The 18,500-nt window shown below is 41.6% G+C and overlaps 1 protein-coding gene across 1 annotated transcript in view; it reads left to right on the top strand.

Annotated features, from left to right (window-relative positions):
- Positions 1-18,500, top strand: part of RAB30 (RAB30, member RAS oncogene family) — a 205,865-nt gene that overhangs the window by 90,084 nt on the left and 97,281 nt on the right. The window lies entirely within an intron of this gene.

Genomic DNA, 18,500 nt, shown 5'->3' on the forward strand with positions numbered 1-18,500 from the left:
AACATTGAGGTCTTCCATAATGTGGTTCGGTTGTGCGAAATGGTGTCCCACAGGTGTGCAAAGGTCACCTTCTTTATGTTCCTTGATGGTATGTCTGTGCAGATTCATCCTTGTTTGCAACTTCTGTCCTGTTTCTCCAACATAAGATCCTTTGCTACATTTTCTGCACTGGATAAGGTACACAACATTACTGGAGGTGCAGCTGTATGATCCGGAGATACTGAAGATCCCTTTTGAGTGTCTGACACTTTTTGAGACAGATCAAGTTTTGAGACAGATAAAACTTTATTTTGGTGGTATTTATTCACCACTGGGGTTTTAATTTTTTTGCTATATAAATGAAAAGTCCAAAAATTTTGAAAAAAGTGTTTTTCTTACAAATGTTTGCAATTAAATAATCTTTCTTCATAAATCTTGGCCAACATTTATTCAGCTATCTTTTTAGTAAAAAAGAAATAACTCAAATTAGTTTATAACCAAAAGTTATAATTTTTCAAAACATTTTTTTACATTTTTATTTTATTTTTTTATATTATTTATGTTTTTTTTTTAACATACTGTCACTATACTACTTTTGGGGGGTGATGAAGATTTTTTTTTTTTTTTTTACACTGATTGCTTTTATACCCATAAAGGCTGTAAAAGCAATCATTTCTCCTTCTTTTTGGCTGCATTCTTGCAGCCATTGAGAAATACTGTGAGAGCTGTGAGAGCTTGTCACATGGTTCAAGGCCGTTGTGAATAGCCTTGTACCATGTGACCTCTGTGATCATTCACAGATTTCACACGTAGTAAGCAATGCTGTCAGGGAGTGACATCTTGCTTACTACTATTCATGTGATCACTGATTGGCCAATCAGTGATCACATGATTGGGACCTCACACAGAGGTCCCGTACAGCGATCGGTTTTTCCGCTGTGTCCGGAGGACACAGTGGACACCGGATCACGGTGCCGCACGCTCCCAGGGAGCGTGCACAGGCTAAATTGGTGGGTGCCGTTTATGAACGGCAACCTGCTCCTGCACTGCTCCCGTCCGGCCATTTATATACATGGGCCGGATGGGAAGTGGTTAAGGGTTAATAAGTGGTTAAATGGAAACTTTTTTTAAATTGTCAGATTGCTTTATCTAACATCATATGCAAATTGAAGCTCATATTATTGTTCTGCAGATTAATGAAACAGAGCGAACACAAAACGTACAATGTTACTTTGTATCTATCTCACATCTGAACAATATTTATAAACAATGTGCTAGATGAGATGGTCTGTTTATTGACAGCAGCAGCTGTAATGGTTGCTGCATTTACACAGCAACTCCCGGCTGTCATTGTGATTGCAACTGTCGGGGAATACCAGGGGGTAGCTGCAGCAGGATAGAAGGGCAGGACATATTGCATACGCCCTGTGTGCTTTGATTCATTTTTTTTGTCTTGTATATTACATCCACCGTCCACAACTGCTCTGAATATGACAAGGTGACAAGGTCTCTCTAATCATAAAAAACATATGATGTGTCTCTGAATCACAGACTGTTTGATGATCTCTGATACAGAATAAATTGTCACCTATTGACTTCTTCATTGGTGTGCCCCAGACACAGGAGGTCTCCGGATGCCATTCTGTCAATCAGGCCTTCTTTTGTTTTGTGTTGGCTGATTTTTGAAAGGTTTTGCATGGGCTTGTAGAAATAATGAGTGACCCCTGCGGGCTAAACACAGACAAAGCCAAATAGTCTGTGTTTTGTCGCTCTCATCATGCAGATGAGCTGTGGGAACGTTTGCCTGAACTCCATCTCGGGTGTGCGTTTAGAATATTGATGTTGATTTGTAGATTTTGTGTTTTTAAATTGCGGAACCTTATTATGGATGGTTTATAGGGAACGTCTTAGGGGTTCTCTTGGTTGGCACAGTTGAAACTCTCTCCAATGTTGGTTGGTGCTATCACATAACCGTACAGGCTGTGCTGGTTATGGATGGTAGACAACCAATGACTTCAAGATAAGAGCCAAGTAACAGTTGTCAAGACAGGATCCTGTATTTTTTTATTTTGGCAAAATTAGGACAATATCTGGTAGATATTGAGTTGAAGAACTCCTAACAAAATGCAACATTCAGTCATAGATATGCAAATTGTAAAGTAGATCTAAACCCATAACTAGGTGGCATTAGCGGTGTGCTTGGGTTTGGTCCAAACCCGGAAGATAGCTGTCATTGCTGGTCCAATGAGCTGCAAGTGGGAGATTCCCCATTCCACAGCTCCGCATATTTAAAGGGATGTGAATGCTTGTGACATAAATGACCTAATGTGGCCACATGACCATTATACTGTAGGGCAGTAGGTCTCCAAACCTTGTAAGCAAAGGGCCAGTTTATGGTCCTTAAGGCTTTAGGGGGGTTGGACTGTGGCCAGTGGGAGTAGAAAATGCCCCAGCTTCAGTAGGAGTAAATACCCTATCATTGGTTGTAATGGGAGGAATAGCGCCCCATCATTGGTGTCCACTGGAAGGAATAGTGCCCCATCATTGGTGTCCACTGGAAGGAATAGTGCCCCATCATTGGTGTCCACTGGAAGGAATAGTGCCCCATCATTGGTGTCCACTGGAAGGAATAGTGCCCCATCATTGGTGTCCACTGGAAGGAATATTGCCCCATCATTGGTGTCCACTGGAAGGAATAGTGCCCCATCATTGGTGTCAGTGAAGGGAACAGTGCCCCATCATTGGTGTCCAGTGGGAGGAATAGTGCCCCATCATTGGTATCAGTTGGAGGAATAGTGCTGCAAGGGACTGCTGCAAGGGCTGTATAAAGGCAAGCAAAGAGCCACATCCGGCCCTTGGCCACAGTTTGGAGACCGCAGCTGTAGGGCAAAGACAGTGACATATTATGGCCATGTTAGGTCAATGGTGTCACCAGCATCCTGCCTATTTGTGTATATCAGCTGTCTGGTGGGGAATCCCCCACACGCAGCTAATGACCCAGCAATCATAACCAACCTCCATTTGTCAGATGTGCTTGGGTGTTTTCCAAACTGACATTTAATTGCTGACGTACTGCTAATCATAAACAATTTTGGTTTTTTTTCTTTCATATCTTATAAGATACTTGTTTTTACCTTTTTACATTTTTTTTTCTGTCACAACTGCTGATCTCCTGCATCCTCTTTCAGCTACTGCATTTCTATGTTCACTCTCTCCAGCATCAGCGGCACATCATTGCTCTGAGCCGGCTTCCTGAGTGTGGAAATGGTAAACCATGCCTGTATAATGTCAGCCGGAACAGCCACTTGTATTCTCCATCAGGGGTACCTGAGATAGGGTGACAAAGAAGGAGATAGGGTGACAAGGCAGGAGGACAACTGAGAGTTGGTACCCTATAACAAGTAGAGCCTGAACAATGACCCTCATAGTAGAAGCAGCAGGGATTATTTAAACAAATACTACAGATTTAAGAAGATTGAAAACAACTTTTGAAATTAGTTTGTTAAAGTGTTTATGATGCTTCCAGGATTGGGTTTACATGTGATCTTCATAGAATGCAGAAACTTTGGTAAAATCCTCAACCAAGCAGCCTTTATTTAAGAATAACAAAGCATACAGTCCACACGTTTCAGCCGTTAAGGCCTGATAACCGAAAAGTGTTACTTAAGGCTACTTGCCTATGGATTTTACCGAATTGCCAGCATTCTATACAGATTTGAACTCGACAGCATTTACAGTGGGCGACAGCCTGAGCACTGGTGTACATACCAAACTTGATTGAGGAGAGGAGGTAGCAGTATTGGTATATGTTTGGTATTCACCTGGGTTTACATTTAGTTTAAAGTAGGGATGAACCGAAATTTTGGTTGCCGAATAGTTTCAACCAAAATAAACCCTATCAGCATTTTGCCGTTATAAAACGTTATACCAATACAGGTGGCGAAAATGTCCTTTGAATAAATAAATGAATAAATACCTGACCTCCTAAATCCCACCAAAAAGTCACACTTTCTCCCTAGAAAGTACAATATAATAAAATACCTTTTTGTGTAAAATCTAAAAATAATTCACAATAATTCAAAATTATCACCAAATATAATCATAAAATGTCCAATTCGAATGTGTCCAACAAAATGTGTCCAACAAAATCAAAAAGTTCACATTCCAAACTTCCAGTGAGAATTCCAGTAAGAAGGATAATAATCCTAATTTTGCAGCGAAAAAACCTCAAAACAAAGAAATAAACTATAGTGCATTACCCTTAAATAAATAAATAATACTCTAATTCGTGCAAATCACAAACAATCAAAAATGTGCAAAAACACACACAAAAAAAAAAAAAAAAAAAAAATTATATATAATTATAAGTAATTTTTTGTGTATAATAAAATGTCCTTTGGCCAGTGCTGTAGAGGAGAGGAGATTAAGAGAGTGCCGCTGCATCTTAGTTCTGCCCTGCTTTGTTCTGACAGGGGTTGCGCTGACCCCTCCTCCTACAGGAGGAAGGTGCAGATGCGCAGTGATGCCTTGGCGCATGCGCAGTGTTATTGGCTGCGCTGTTGATGGACCGAGCTTGGCTGCTTTTAAGTTTGCACAGTGAGGGGAGCAGGCTATGCATGGAACTGGTTTCAGGGCAGCAGGCTGCACATAAAATGGGTGTCAGGGGACGCAGGCTATGCATAAAATGGGTGTAAGGGGGGTCGTGACACCCATCTCATGCACAGCCTGCGCACCTGACACCTATCACATGCACAACCTGAGCACCTGACACCTATCCCATGCACAATCTGAGCACCTGACACCCTGACAGTGTTAGATGCGCAGACTGTGCATGGGATGGGTGTAAGGTGCGAAGTCTATGTATGGGATGGGTGTCAGGTGCATGGAATGGCTGTCACCTGCGTACCTGACACCCATCCAATGCACAGCCTGCATACCTGACACCCTTTAACTTCTTCCCACCTGGCCTATTGTACAATGATGGCCTAGCGGAAACCCTATGGCACTATCTGTCACTGGCTGTGTCCATGGGACATGGTCGATGACAGATCACTATGCCGGCCCGCTGCCAATTCTGTTTCGGTTTTCGGCCAAGTGCATCGGGAATTTTCGGTTTTGGTTTCAGCTTCGGCACCAGAATTTTCATTTCGGTGCACCCCTAGTTTAAAGTGTAACTGAAAGCAAAACTTTTTTTCACTTTGGATAGAGTAAGGGAGAGTTATAACACCTTTCACTTTGGATAACGGTAAACAGATAAAATAGAGAGGTACAATCTCGTTATTAGGAGCACAGACGGCAGTTAAAACTGACAGAGGTTCTAATCCCTCTCCGCTCTATCAAAAAAACAAAAAAATTGCCTTTAGTTACAATTTAACCTCTTTCCAACTTGACCGGATGACGGCTACAGCACGGGAGGGTATCTATTGAAGTCCTCCCAGGACCCTGCCCCCCCTTCACGCCTCTAGCGCGCATCGGGCGCAGTCTGTGATCGCTATGTCCTTTGGACACAGCTGATCACAGATTGAGGTAAAAGGCCAATCACAGCGGCCCTTTACCACTTGATCAGCTGTGTCCAATCACAGCTGATCACAGTGTAAAGAGGATTTGCCGGTTATCGGTAGTCCTCTCCTCACGCTGACAGCGTTTGAGGAGAGGAGAGCCAATAAACAGCAATCCACACAGTGGACATCTACACTGATAATCTGAGCACTGGTCATCAGTGTCCTGAATGTCAGTGCAGCCCCATCATTGTCCATCAGTGCTGCCTTTCAGTTCCCATCAGTGATGCCTGTCAGTGCCCATCAGCTCTGCCTGTCAGTGCCCATCAGTGCTGCCTTTCAGTGCCTGTTAGTGATGTCTGTCAGTGCCCATCAGTCCCTCCTCATCAATGCCGCCTATCAGTGCCTTCTGGCAGTGCCCATCGGTGCTGCATATCAGTGCCCATCAGTGCCTCCTCATCAGTGCCCATCAGTGCTGCCTCATCAGTGCCCATCAGTGCAACCTATAAGTGTCCATCAGCGCACATCAGTGAAGGAGAAAAATTACTTATTTACAAAATTTTGTAACAGAATCTACGAAAAACTTTTTTTTTTCAAAATTCTTGGTCTTTTTTAGTTTCTTTAGCAAAAAATAAAAAACCCAGTGGCGATTAAATACCACCAAAAGAATTCTTCATCTGTCTCAAAAAAATGAAAAAAATCTAGTGTGGGTGTAGTGTTGCATGAGTGCGCAATCGTCATTCAAAGTGTGACAGCACCGAAAGCTGAAAATCGGCCTGGGCAGGAAGAGGCTGAAAGTGGTTAAAGTGTATCTAAAGTTATTTTGTAGTTAGTTATTTTGCATAGTGTGGATGGGTTAGAACCTCTGGCAGGTTTAACTGCTTGATACAGGAGTAGGAAAAGTGGGGATTCGCTCATTTGCAGGTAATTGCTCCATGAGTGATTACATGTGAGTGGCCGTGATTAGCTGCGGGAGCTGTCAGCCTCCTAATGGGGCTACTGCCCGCAGCTAATTGCCAGGAATCCCGCATGTAATTGCTGATGGCCCCATTCATAAGTGTGAATGGGGCCTAAAACTCAAATTAGGGGTATCGTAGTGGCCTTTGGAATCTTAGCTCCGTTTTTTCTTTTGTTTGGAATTAGTGGTTCACTGAGTGGCATAGCCATGTTCTAGTGGTTTAAGCGGCTAAAGCATGACTTTAGACAAGTTGTTGGCAAAGAGAAACACTTCAGGGTAAATAGAGGGTGAAAACCATAGTGGTAAACCACAGGACGGGGAGGTGGTGCTCTGCCAGACTGATGCTTTCACATTGCAGTAGATCTGGCTGTACCAGCGAATCAGAAGAGAAAGTGATACATCGTATATCTTAAATTAAATAAAGATGGTGCTAAAACATTTTGGAGAAGGTCTATGCACCCATTAGAGCCTGTTCACACCACTGCATTGGAACTGCACTACAATGCATGTTCTCCAAAACCGCTGGAAAAATAGCTTTCATTATAACCTATGAACCTCTTTACCTTAGTATGTTGAGAAAAGTACATGGGTCAAATTTCAAAATAATTTTCTTTCAAAAATATTTTCTAAGAATTTTCATTCAAATTTCCCACCATTAGTGGGCCACAGATATGTCCGATTTTCGTGCAGCCAATCGAATTTTAGTGATCGGGCACGTTGGAAATTTTTTTGAAAAACGAATGAATTTCTAATCAATGATGGGAGAATCGTGTAATCGAAAACGAAACAAGCATGAGCTAAGACCTGGAAAGAAAAGAAAATTCTTGGCCATGAAAATTCTTTACTGTAGCAAGATTTGAAATTATAGGCTTGGTTGGTCGAATTTTGAAATCAATGGTGGCACTATTAGATTACAGACTGCACAAAAATTCTGATTTTCTAAAGAAAATTAGTTTGGAATTCGACCCATGTACGGCCTGCATTTCAGTACTGTGTGGTGCATTTCTGAAAAATCTGATTTGCCGCATCTTTAACCCTTTGCCATCACTGCCATACAGCCCTTTGAATGGGTCTTAAAGTGGAAGTTCAGTCAAATACTAAGTATACTCAACTACTTGAAGACCAGGCCTTTTCTGACACTATTTGTTTACAAGTAAAAATCTGCATTTTTTTTTTTTTTGCTAAAAAATTACTTCGAACCCCCGAACATTATATTTTTTTTTAGCAGAGATTCTAGAGAAAAAAAGTGCGCAGCGGTTTTTTAAATGCAATTTGTTTTATTTTTTTTTAATCATTTAAATGAATTCTAATGCAAAAATACACAATATATAATCCAGTTTTTTGTAAAATATAAAAAATCATGCTACGCCAAGTAAATAGATACCTAACATGTCATGCTTTAAAATTGCACACACGTGGAACAGTGACAAACTACAATGTTGAACCATCTCCATAGGCGATGCTTTAAAAATGTTTGCAGGTTACCAGTTCAGAGTTACAGAGGAGGTCTAACGCTAGAATTATTGCTGTAACATTCACGGAAATACCTCATACGTGTGTGCGACCCACGTATGTTTTTGCTTCTGTGCGCAAACATGGATTGTCGGGGACACTTTAAAAACATTTTTTAATTATTGATTTAATTTAAAAAATGTCTATTTTTGCACTGTTCCATTAATTTTTATTTTTTTTTATTACTTTTACTCCTTTTATTACTTTTACTCCTATCATCCCTTGTAATAGAAATAAGGCATGACAGGTCCTCTTTATGGAGACATCTTGGATGTATAAGACACCAGATTTCTCCTCTACCCTGGAAAGCATGAGATAAAAAAACTGAAAAAAAAACCAAATCTCATGCTTTCCAAAAACAAAATGGGAGAGCTTATATCTGCCCTAACCAGAAGTGATGTAATTACATTGTTTCCGGTCTCTTAGATTGGTGTTTTTCAGTCTTTTTTCAGTCAAGGCACCCTTTTTAAATCATGGTCAATCTCAAGGCACCCTCTAAAATTATGGACAGTCTCAAGGCACCCCATTCTACAAAGTAAAAAACTATTCTAATAGTTCTACATAATGCGTCAACATCCACATATTTAGGACACCCAATGTTAGAGGTGATTTATTCTTCCAAATCAAATACACTTTTGCACACTGGTACTGACTAGTATTCCAGTGTTTCTCATCTCCCTAGTTTTTCTCCACCACTCAGCTAATGTGACTCCAGTGCTGACAGAGAGGCAGGGGAGGGTCAAACAAGGATGTTGTGCAGGTAACCAACATCCCCCTTATCAACTGATGACATTGTTGGTTGTTAGGGTGCCGGTGGCTAGAAAGTCGTAATGGTGCACAATGAAAACCTGTGGCTTTGTGTTATAAAAGGCAGGCTTGATCCACCTCTGACTTGTATATAATTTTTGAGCAATTTTTAGGCATTTTGCCAAGGCACCCTTGAAGAAACCTCAAGGCACCCTAGGGTGCCTGGACACCCTGGTTGAAAAAGGCTGTTCTAGACCATAGAGATGGGTGGGGACCTTCTGGTAGGCACTGCCAGATGGGATATCAGGCTCCCTGATTGCACAGGGGAGCCCGGAGAGACGCTTCCTGCCGCCTGTAAAAGCAATCCAGTGGCTAATCAGTTGTTAGGATTGCTTTTAGATGAAAGAGCATTGCCAGCTAAAAAAAATACTAGGGTTATGGCATACAGCTACAGCCATAGCCCTGCTATAACCACTTGAAGCCAATCACATACATGTACGTGATTTGGCGGCAAGAGGTTAAACCTACTCCCACCCCCATTCTAAACCTATTATATCTACCCTGTAAAGAAAAAATCTATATATTTACCTATGCTGAGGGCACACTGGTCCGGTCTCATGATCAGGTTCCAGCATCGGTTTCAATGTAGAGGAGGGAGAATCGACAACGGATGCCTCTAAGTAAGCCTATGACTGACAGCAGCAGCTCCCACAGGGACAGGAAGTATGTTATTCACATTATGAGCAGGTAAAAATTCAGGGGAAAAAAAGACTGAAAAAAGAAAACAAATGACCTCCTGCTCTCTAGCTCCCTTGTCTCTTCCTCCCATGCTTGTCTCCAGGACTTTTCCAGAGCTTCCCCCATCCTCTGGAACTCTCTACCCCAATTTATCAGACTATCGCCCTCTCTGCGCACTTTTAGGCGATCTCTGAAAACCTCTCTCTTTACGGAAGCCTATCCTGCCCTCAGCTAATAATGGAATCTTTTACTCTTCCAACCAGTCCATCCCCCACAGTTACTAACTTTTGTACCACTAGCCCCTCCCTCCTAGATTGTAAGCTCCGAGGAGCAGGGCCCTCCTTTCCCTCTTGTATTGAACTGTATTGTTTCTGTATTGTCTCCCGTTATATTGTAAAGCGCTGAGCAAACTGTTGGCGCTATATAAATCCTGTATAATAATAATAATGTAGCCATCATGCAAAAAATCAATATGTAGTGAGCACAAAGAAGTAAATGAGCAGCTAGCACAAAGTGACAAACCCTCTTCCTCCACTACATACAGTGGTGTCCCTAGGCAGGTGCCGCTCCGGGTGACACCTACCGGGGGTGATGTTGGGAATGCAACAGCATGTACTATATAGTATTGTGTGTTAATATCACTTGACCAGTAGATGACACTGTACACCAAGGTTACCAGTTGTGCATATGTGTAAAACTTGTTGGTTCTCTCTCTTCCTATTCCTCTCTTCCTCACTTCAAAACCAGGATGTCTGCTGAAATGTGTTCTGTATGTTTGCAACTTAAGCCACACAAGTAAAACAGAGTTCTGCCTCATCACAAGCTACCAGTGTCTTCTCTAACACATAACCAGCAGGTGACACCGGACCCGCTCCACAAAAAGGTAAGTTGTAAAGCAAGCCGACGAGCCCCGCAGAATGATTGGGATCTGCGGATTGAGCATAGTGGATCGGAGTCTGATCCATTATGCTCAATCAGCAGATCCTATCCATTCTGCGGGGATCGTTGGAGGGGGTGTCACCAAGTGTTATCGCACCGGGTGACACCAACCCTAAGGATGCCCCCTGACTACATAGACATAGAACAGTGCTGCACCTTTAATTTGAATGCAGCCATCATACCTAAGGTTTGGTAAGCTGCAATATTATACAAATTTGTTTTTGGGTTTAGATACGCTTTAATGATGGCCTACAGGAAGTGTGTCTGCAGTGTTCTTGTGAATGCAGCTCTATGCTAGCGGGTAGGACTGGCACTGTCTGCTAGAACTGTGTCATATTTTGGTGTAAAGAGCAGACACAAGTACCATAGGCGGTAATCAAATTAAAGTGCAGGAATAACAGCATCCTATCAAATGATTGAACAATAAATTCTAGTTGGTTGTTGGGAGATAATGCGCTTTGGATTATTATATAATCTTGGATATGATCCTTAGGTAATACATCCATGGATTGGCGTAAGCAGTCCTGAAAGTTGTTACAGTATAGAGAGCAATTTTATCTCTTCAAATGCCTTGTTTTATTTTTATCCCTTCTTGTTTTGATGAACAATTTTCCATAAATATAACAGGTAGCAACAATGCTAACGATGATTGTTGTTAATTACCTCTTTTAATTTAAAAGACGCTCTGTTTATACCGACCATGTTTACAGTTGCTTTAACAGAGCAATCTTCGTGTTAACTCCATAGGAGACGCAGGGAGATCATGATGGGCAATTCAAAGTGTTCAAACGTTAAGCTAAGCCCAAACAGTAACCAGATTCTCTTGTTTAAAATTGAAGAGAGCCTCTTTACTGGTCTCCAAGTGCACTAATCATATTGTGCAACTATGCACTCTTCCATTTTTCCCAACCGGCCTCTTCAGTCTTCAGCCTTTGGGCAATTACTGATGATACAACTCATGCAAATGCTGTTCTGTCATTCAGTTGAACTCTCGGCATCTTACCAAGAGCAAACACTGCCAAAGGACTCTACCTGCTAGCAGTTTTTGGAGGCAGCAACTTTAGATCTGCCCTAACCAGATGAATTGCACCAGCAACAGGAATACCAGATACCAAGATGTAAAACAATAGTCATCCCTTTTTAAAAAAAACAACAGTAATAAATTCTTCTGACACATTTTGCCCCAGGCATAGCACTTTCTGAAAAAGCACTGTGCCTAGGGCAAAGCATGTCAGAATGAAACTTGTCCTTACTGGCTATTTTAATAAAGAAATAATATTATTTGCCACCTCAGTGTGCGAAATTCTTGCTTCTGGTACAGTTGATTTCTTTGGTAAAGCCAGAGCCTGTAATTTGATTGTGGAGAGTAAAGCTTGATCTCACCTGGAACAGCATGTACAATATTTGACATTGAATGGATTACTGTAACTGGATGGATTTCATGGGTTAGTACTAATCATCAATATCGGAGGACTGTCGCTGATCCTAATTAGGGTTGGGTGATGTCTCCTATACTGTCCCGCAGTGTCCAGATTGATCCAAAGCCCACCTCCTTGTTTTCATCACATAGACCAGGGTGGCCATTGGTGACATAATCATCATCAACAACCATGTAATATAAATAAAAGTGCAGCGCTAAGTAATAAATCTGAAAATTGTCCACTGTAAGTCCAGTTCATATAAACGTGCCAGGTGACAAATGGAAATCCACAATGGTGATCCCTGAGGAAGTAGCAGAAATGCGCACTCACCAGAAGGCGGATATATATAAGCAGTACATATCAAAAGCTCATGCATCCTCGGTCAAGAAGAAACAGGTCTGGTCACTGTGGATTGGCCTTTCCTTTCCTCAAGGGTGCAGAGCAAAATTCTTCCTCCTCTTAGGTGGATGCTTGAATTCCTAATAAGGACTCTGCAAAGAGGTACTCCAGCATGTCTTTGGAGTGTGAAAGGAAACTGGAGTATCTGGAAGAAACCCACACAGGCAGAGCATGCAAACTCCAGGCAGGAGGTGCTGTGGTTGGGATATGAACCAACGACCCTAGACCATGGCTAGCAGTTTTTGGGGGCAGCAACTTTAGATCTGCCCTAACCAGATGAATTGCACCAGCAACAGGAATACCAGATACCAAGATGTAAAACAATATTCATCCCTTTTTAAAAAAGCCAGCAGTAATAAATTCTTCTGACACGTTTTGCCCCAGGCGTAGCACTTTCTGAAAAAGCACTGTGCCTAGGGCAAAGCATGTCAGAATGGAATTTGTCCTTACTGGCTATTTTAATGAAGAAAGAATATTATTTGGCATCTCAGTGTGTGATATTCCTGCTGCTGGTACAATTGATTGCTCTGGTGGAGACAAGCAGAGCCAGAACCTGAAATATCAGGTGCTTTCTACACTTGTCTCCACCAAAGCAATCAGTTGTACCAGTAGTAGGAATATTGCACATGGAGATGCTAAAATAATATTCTTCCTTTATTAAAAAAGCCAAATGGAATAAGTTCTGACATATTTCGCACTAGGCACAGCACTTTTTTTGGAAAACACTGGGCCTAGGGCAAACCATGTCAGAATAGAACTTGTTCCTATTGACTATTTTAATAAAGACATAATATTATTTTCCATCTGTGTGATATTCTTGCTTCCGGTACAGTTGATTGCTTTGGTAGAGCCAGCACCTGAAATTCGATTGTGGAGTGTGGAGTTTGATCTCACCTGGAGCAGCATGTAAAACGTTTGACATTGAATGGATTATTGTAACTTGATGGTTTTCATGGGTTAGTACTAGCCATCAATATCGGAGGACTGTCGCTGATCCTAGACTGTGTCCAGACTGATCCAAAGCCCACCTCCCTGTTCTCATCACATACACCAGGGTGGCATGGGTAGCAAAATCATCATCAACAACCATGGTTTGCAGGCAAACCAACCAAATTCATATGGCCTGAAAGGTCTGAAAAAACATTTACTACGAAAAAGGCACAATATATGTAGATATGAAGCAATTCTTTATTTTGCACTATGGACTTATAAAAGTTCTCATCCTCTGAAGCCTAGCTTCAAACAGTAAAGTAATAGTAAAAAGGTCTTCCTATCCAAACACCTCCGCTGAAGAAGAATCAAATGCTCCTTCTTTAACCGCTTCTCGTCTGGCCATACATAAACATTCTACATTCTACATAAACGGCCAAATGGGAGCAGTGCAGGGGTGGGTGGCCAATTATAAACATCCTCCCTGCTTCCCTGCTTCTGCGTGCTCCTCCAGACACAGTGGAACACCGATCGCTGTACGGGACCTCTGTTTGAGGTCCCAATCATGTGATGACTGATTGGCCAATCAGTGATCACATGAATAGTAGTAAGCAAGATGTCACTTCCTGACATCATTGCTTACTACGTGTGAAATCTGTGAATGATCACAGAGGTCACATGGTACAAGGCTATTCGCAACAGCCTTGTACCATGTGACAAGCTGTGACCAATCACAGCTCACACAGTATTTCTCAATGGCTGCAAGATTGCAGCCAGAGAGAGAAGGAGAAATGATTGCTTTTACAGCCTTTATGTGTGTAAAAGCATTCAGTGTAAAAAAAAAAAAAAAATGTCATCACCCCCCACAAGTAGTACAGTGTCACTATGGTGACATTGTACTGCTAGGGTGACAGTATGTTAAAAAAAAAAACATAAATAATAATATAAAAAAATAAAATAAAATGTAAAAAAAAAAAAAAATCGAAAAAATTATAATTTATGGTTATAAACTAATTTGGATTATTTTTTTTTTTTACTAAAAAGATAACTGAATAAATTTTGCCCAAGATTTATGAAGAAATTTATTTATTTGCAAAATATTATAAGAAAAACACTTTTTTTCAAAATGTTTGGACTTTTTCATTTACAGCTGCAAGAAAAAGTATGTGAACCCCTTGGGATTACGTGGAGTTTTGCATGAATTGGGCATAAAATGTGCTCTGAACGTCATCTAAGTCACAACAATAGAAGAACACAGTCTGCTGAACATAATACTACACAAACATTAGATGTTGCCATGGTTTAATTGCACATAACATGTAAACATTCACAGTGCAGGGAGGAAAAAGTATGTGAAGCCCTAGCTTAATGACTTCTCCCAGAGCTAATTGGAGCCAGGAGTGAGCCAACCTTGACTCCAATCAGTGTGATGATATTGGATGTGTTGCTGACAGCTGTCCTGCCCTTAAAAAACACACACCTGTTTTGGGTTTACTGGTTTCAAGAAGCACTGTCTGATGTGAACCATGCCTCGCAGAAAAGAGCTCTCAGAAGACCTACAATCAAGAATTGTTGACTTGCATGAAGCTGGAAAGGGTTACAAAAGTATCTCCTTGAGCCTTGATGTTCCTGTGTCCACGGTAAGACAGACTGTCTACACATGGAGAAAGTTTAGCACTGTCGCTACTCTCCCTAGGCGTGGTCGTCCTGTAAAAATGACTGCAAGAGCACAGCGCAGAATGCTGCATGAGGTAAAGAAGAATCCCAGAGTGTCAGCTAAAGACCTACAGAAATCTCTGGCACATGCTAACATTTTTGTTGACACATCTACAATAAGGAAAACATTAAACAAGAATGGAGTACATGGGAGGACACCACGGAGGAAGCCATTGCTGTCCAAAAAGAAGATTGCAGCACGTTTGAAGTTTGCAAAAGAGCACCTGGATGTTCCACAGCACTACTGGCAAAATATACTGTGGACAGATGAAACCAAGATTGAGTTGTTTGGGAAGAACACACAACACTATGTGTGGAGAAAAAAAAGGCACAGAACACCAACATCAAACCTCATCCCCACTGTGAAACATGGCGGAGGGAGCATCATGGTTTGGGGCTGCTTTGCTGCCTCAGGGCCTGGACGGATTGTTGTCATTGATGGGAAAATAAATTCCAGAGTTTATCAAGACATTTTGAAGGAAAACGTACGACCATCTGTCTGCCAACTGAAGCTCCGCAGAGGATGGGTGATGCAACAGGACAATGACCCAAAGCATACAAGTAATTCAACAAAACAATGGTTGCAACAGCACAGAATACGCCTTCTGGAGTGGCCCAGTCAGAGTCCTGACCTCAACCCCATTGAAATGCTGTGGCATGACCTTAAGAGAGCGATTCACACCAGACATCGAAGAATATTGCTACACTGAAACAGTTTTGTGAAGAGGAGTGGTCCAAAATGACTCCAGATCGTTGTGCAGGTCTGATCTGCAACTACAGGAAATGTTTGGTTGAGGTTATTGCTGCCAAAGGAGGGTCAACCAGTTATTAAGTCCAAAGGTTCACATACTTTTTCCTCCCTGCACTGTGAATGTTTACATGTTATGTGCAATTAAACCATGTCAACATCTAATGTTTGTGTAGTATTATGTTCAGCAGACTGTGTTCTTCTATTGTTGTGACTTAGATGACGTTCAGAGCACATTTTATGCCCAATTCATGCAAAACTCCATGTAATCCCAAGGGGTTCACATACTTTTTCTTGCAACTGTATATAGCAAAAATAAAATACAAATCCCAGTGGTGAATAAATACCACCAAAATAAAGTTTTATCTGTCTCAAAAAATGATAAAAAATTAATATGGGTACAGTGTTGCATGACCACGCAATTGTCATTCAAAGTGTGATAGAGCTGAAAGCTGAAAACTGGCACTCCAACCAGTGGCTACTGGTCCAGCACTGATTTCAGTGCAGGTGTCATGACGTGAGTGAGAGGGGCCATGGCATAACTGGTTAGAGCGTCTATGGTGGACTGGTCATCACAACTGGAATCACTGGGGAGGAGAACCACATAACCATAAACTAAGGTAAGTAAGGTGCTACCAATCCTCTAGACGGGGTGAAGAGATCTCATTTTGCCTATTAATCTACTGCCCGAAGTAATGCAGGCCATAGACGGGTCGAAAATCAGCCGATTTTTCTTTTAAAAAAACGAAAAATCGGTCGTTCAAGCGGCCGACGTTACCAGCAACGGTAAAAAAAAAAATCAGTCGATTTTCATCCCGTCTACAGCCGGCAAAAAGTGTCCCTGCAGAGAGCTCCGCTATTTCTTTGACAGTTCCTTGACATTTATAGCGGTTGCAACAATGTATCTATTTGTATCCATTTTATTCAGAAACAAATAAATACATTGTTGCAACCGCTATAAATGTCAAGGAACTGTCAAAGAAATAGCGGAGCTCTCTGCAGGGACACTTTTTGCCGGACTGGAATTCCTCTTCTTCATCCTCTTCTTCTTCATCCTCTTCTTCACCTTCTTCATCTTCCTCTTCTTCACCTTCCTCTTCATCCTCTTCTTCTTCTTCATCCTCTTCTTCTTCTTCCTCTTCTTCATCCTCTTCATCCTCTTCTTCTTCTTCTTCATCTTCTTCATACTCTTCTTCTTCTTCATCCTCTTCTCCTTTTTTCTTCTTCTTTTTGTCTTCCTCTTGCAGGTCACTGCTCATGCGCAGACTTTTTTATCGGTAAAAGATCGGCCGATTTGCCCATCATTGCCGTGAAAATCGGCCGATCGGCAAAATCGGCCGATTTTTTTCCAACTTTACCGATAAAAAAAATCTGCCAAAATACCGAAAAACGGCCAAACATTTACCCACTAACGATCCGAAAATCGGCCGATTTTTTTTTCTGCCGAAAAATCAGCCAATTTTCGACCCATCTATGGCCTGCATTAGGCTTAAGGCTAGTCAGCCTCGCGGTGGTTATCGGTGATAGCAATGGAAGTTTGCCATGTGAGCAGGGGCGGACTGACCATTTGGAAACTCGGGCACTGCCCGAGGGCCCGGGGTCAGTACGGGGCCCCATGAGATGCCCCTGGTACCTTTTTCATAGGCTTTTTTGAGTTTGGGCAAGGACACAGGGGCCCCATGATCCCCTATTGCCCGGGGGCCCCATGAGTTGTCAGTCCTCCCCTGCATGTGAGCACTGTTGTGTTTCCTGAACAAGCACAGCATGCCTATAAAATTTGGAGTCTTCCAAATTTGAGGCCCATTTAGATCTTTGCATGCGCTTCCTTCGCTCATGAATTGACGTGCGTTGACTCGTGCTTTCAGTGCGGTTTTCAGTTTGAAATTTGAAGTGGATAGCGTAAACAGCCATTGATCGAGGCTTGTTAATACGCTTTCCCAACCCCCCAAGGCACATGTTACGTGTGTTTAGATGCACTGCCATTGACTTCTGTGGGCCTCCCAATGCACTAAAATGCATAAATAGTGACAGATTTTTCAAAATAAGCAAGCATTATTTTTATCAAAGGGAACATTAGGATTTTAGAACATTGTAGCTCATGCATTAGGCTGCAACAGTATAAATGGGTTCTTATTGAAATGCAATCCATCCACAAGCCGTGAGTTCTGAGCATGTAAAAAAAAGCCGAGAATAATATTTAAATAAAAAGAACCACTCTAGGTATGGACATGTTGAATAATGTATCTGCATTGCTGAATAGATTGGGTTTTCTGCTGTAGTGCCTGTAATTTAAAATAAAACCTCCAAAACAACAGAATTTGCTTTGCTGATTAGTTGGCAGTGACATTTGGCAATGACAGAATTTGAAAAGCAATAGCGATGTTGGAATCTTTTTAAAGCAGAACTGTGAGCAGGAAGGGTTTTTTTTTTATTATTATTACTGAAGAAATACATCTGACATCAACTGAAACTATGAAAACCATAAAAAACAATATTTTAGTTTCCCCAGTACAAGGACTCATTCACATGTGAGGTTGGGGGGGAAGGGGTAAAACCCTCCGGTTGAGCCATGCTCTTACAAGATCCGCACATCCCAAAGGAGCTGCAGTTTTGGAGATGCTCCGACCCATTACAATTTTGTTCTTGTCAAAGTCGTTCAAATCCTCCTAGATTGTAAGCTCCCAGGATCAGGCCCTCCTATCCCTCTTGAATTGAACTGTATTGTTGCTGTATGGTCTCCTGTTCTATTGTAAAGTGCTGAGTAAACTGTTGGCACTATATAAATCCTGTATAATAATAATAATCCTTACACTTGCCCATTTTTCTGCTTTCAACACATCAACTTCAGGGACAACGTATTCACTTGCTGCCTAATTTATCCCAACAATTTTCAGATGCCATTGTAATGACTTAAA

Source organism: Staurois parvus, unplaced genomic scaffold (genome assembly GCF_062004578.1).
Source record: "Staurois parvus isolate SC_StPar_1 unplaced genomic scaffold, SC_StPar_1.0 ptg000173l, whole genome shotgun sequence".
In the NCBI taxonomy this organism is placed as follows: domain Eukaryota; kingdom Metazoa; phylum Chordata; class Amphibia; order Anura; family Ranidae; genus Staurois; species Staurois parvus.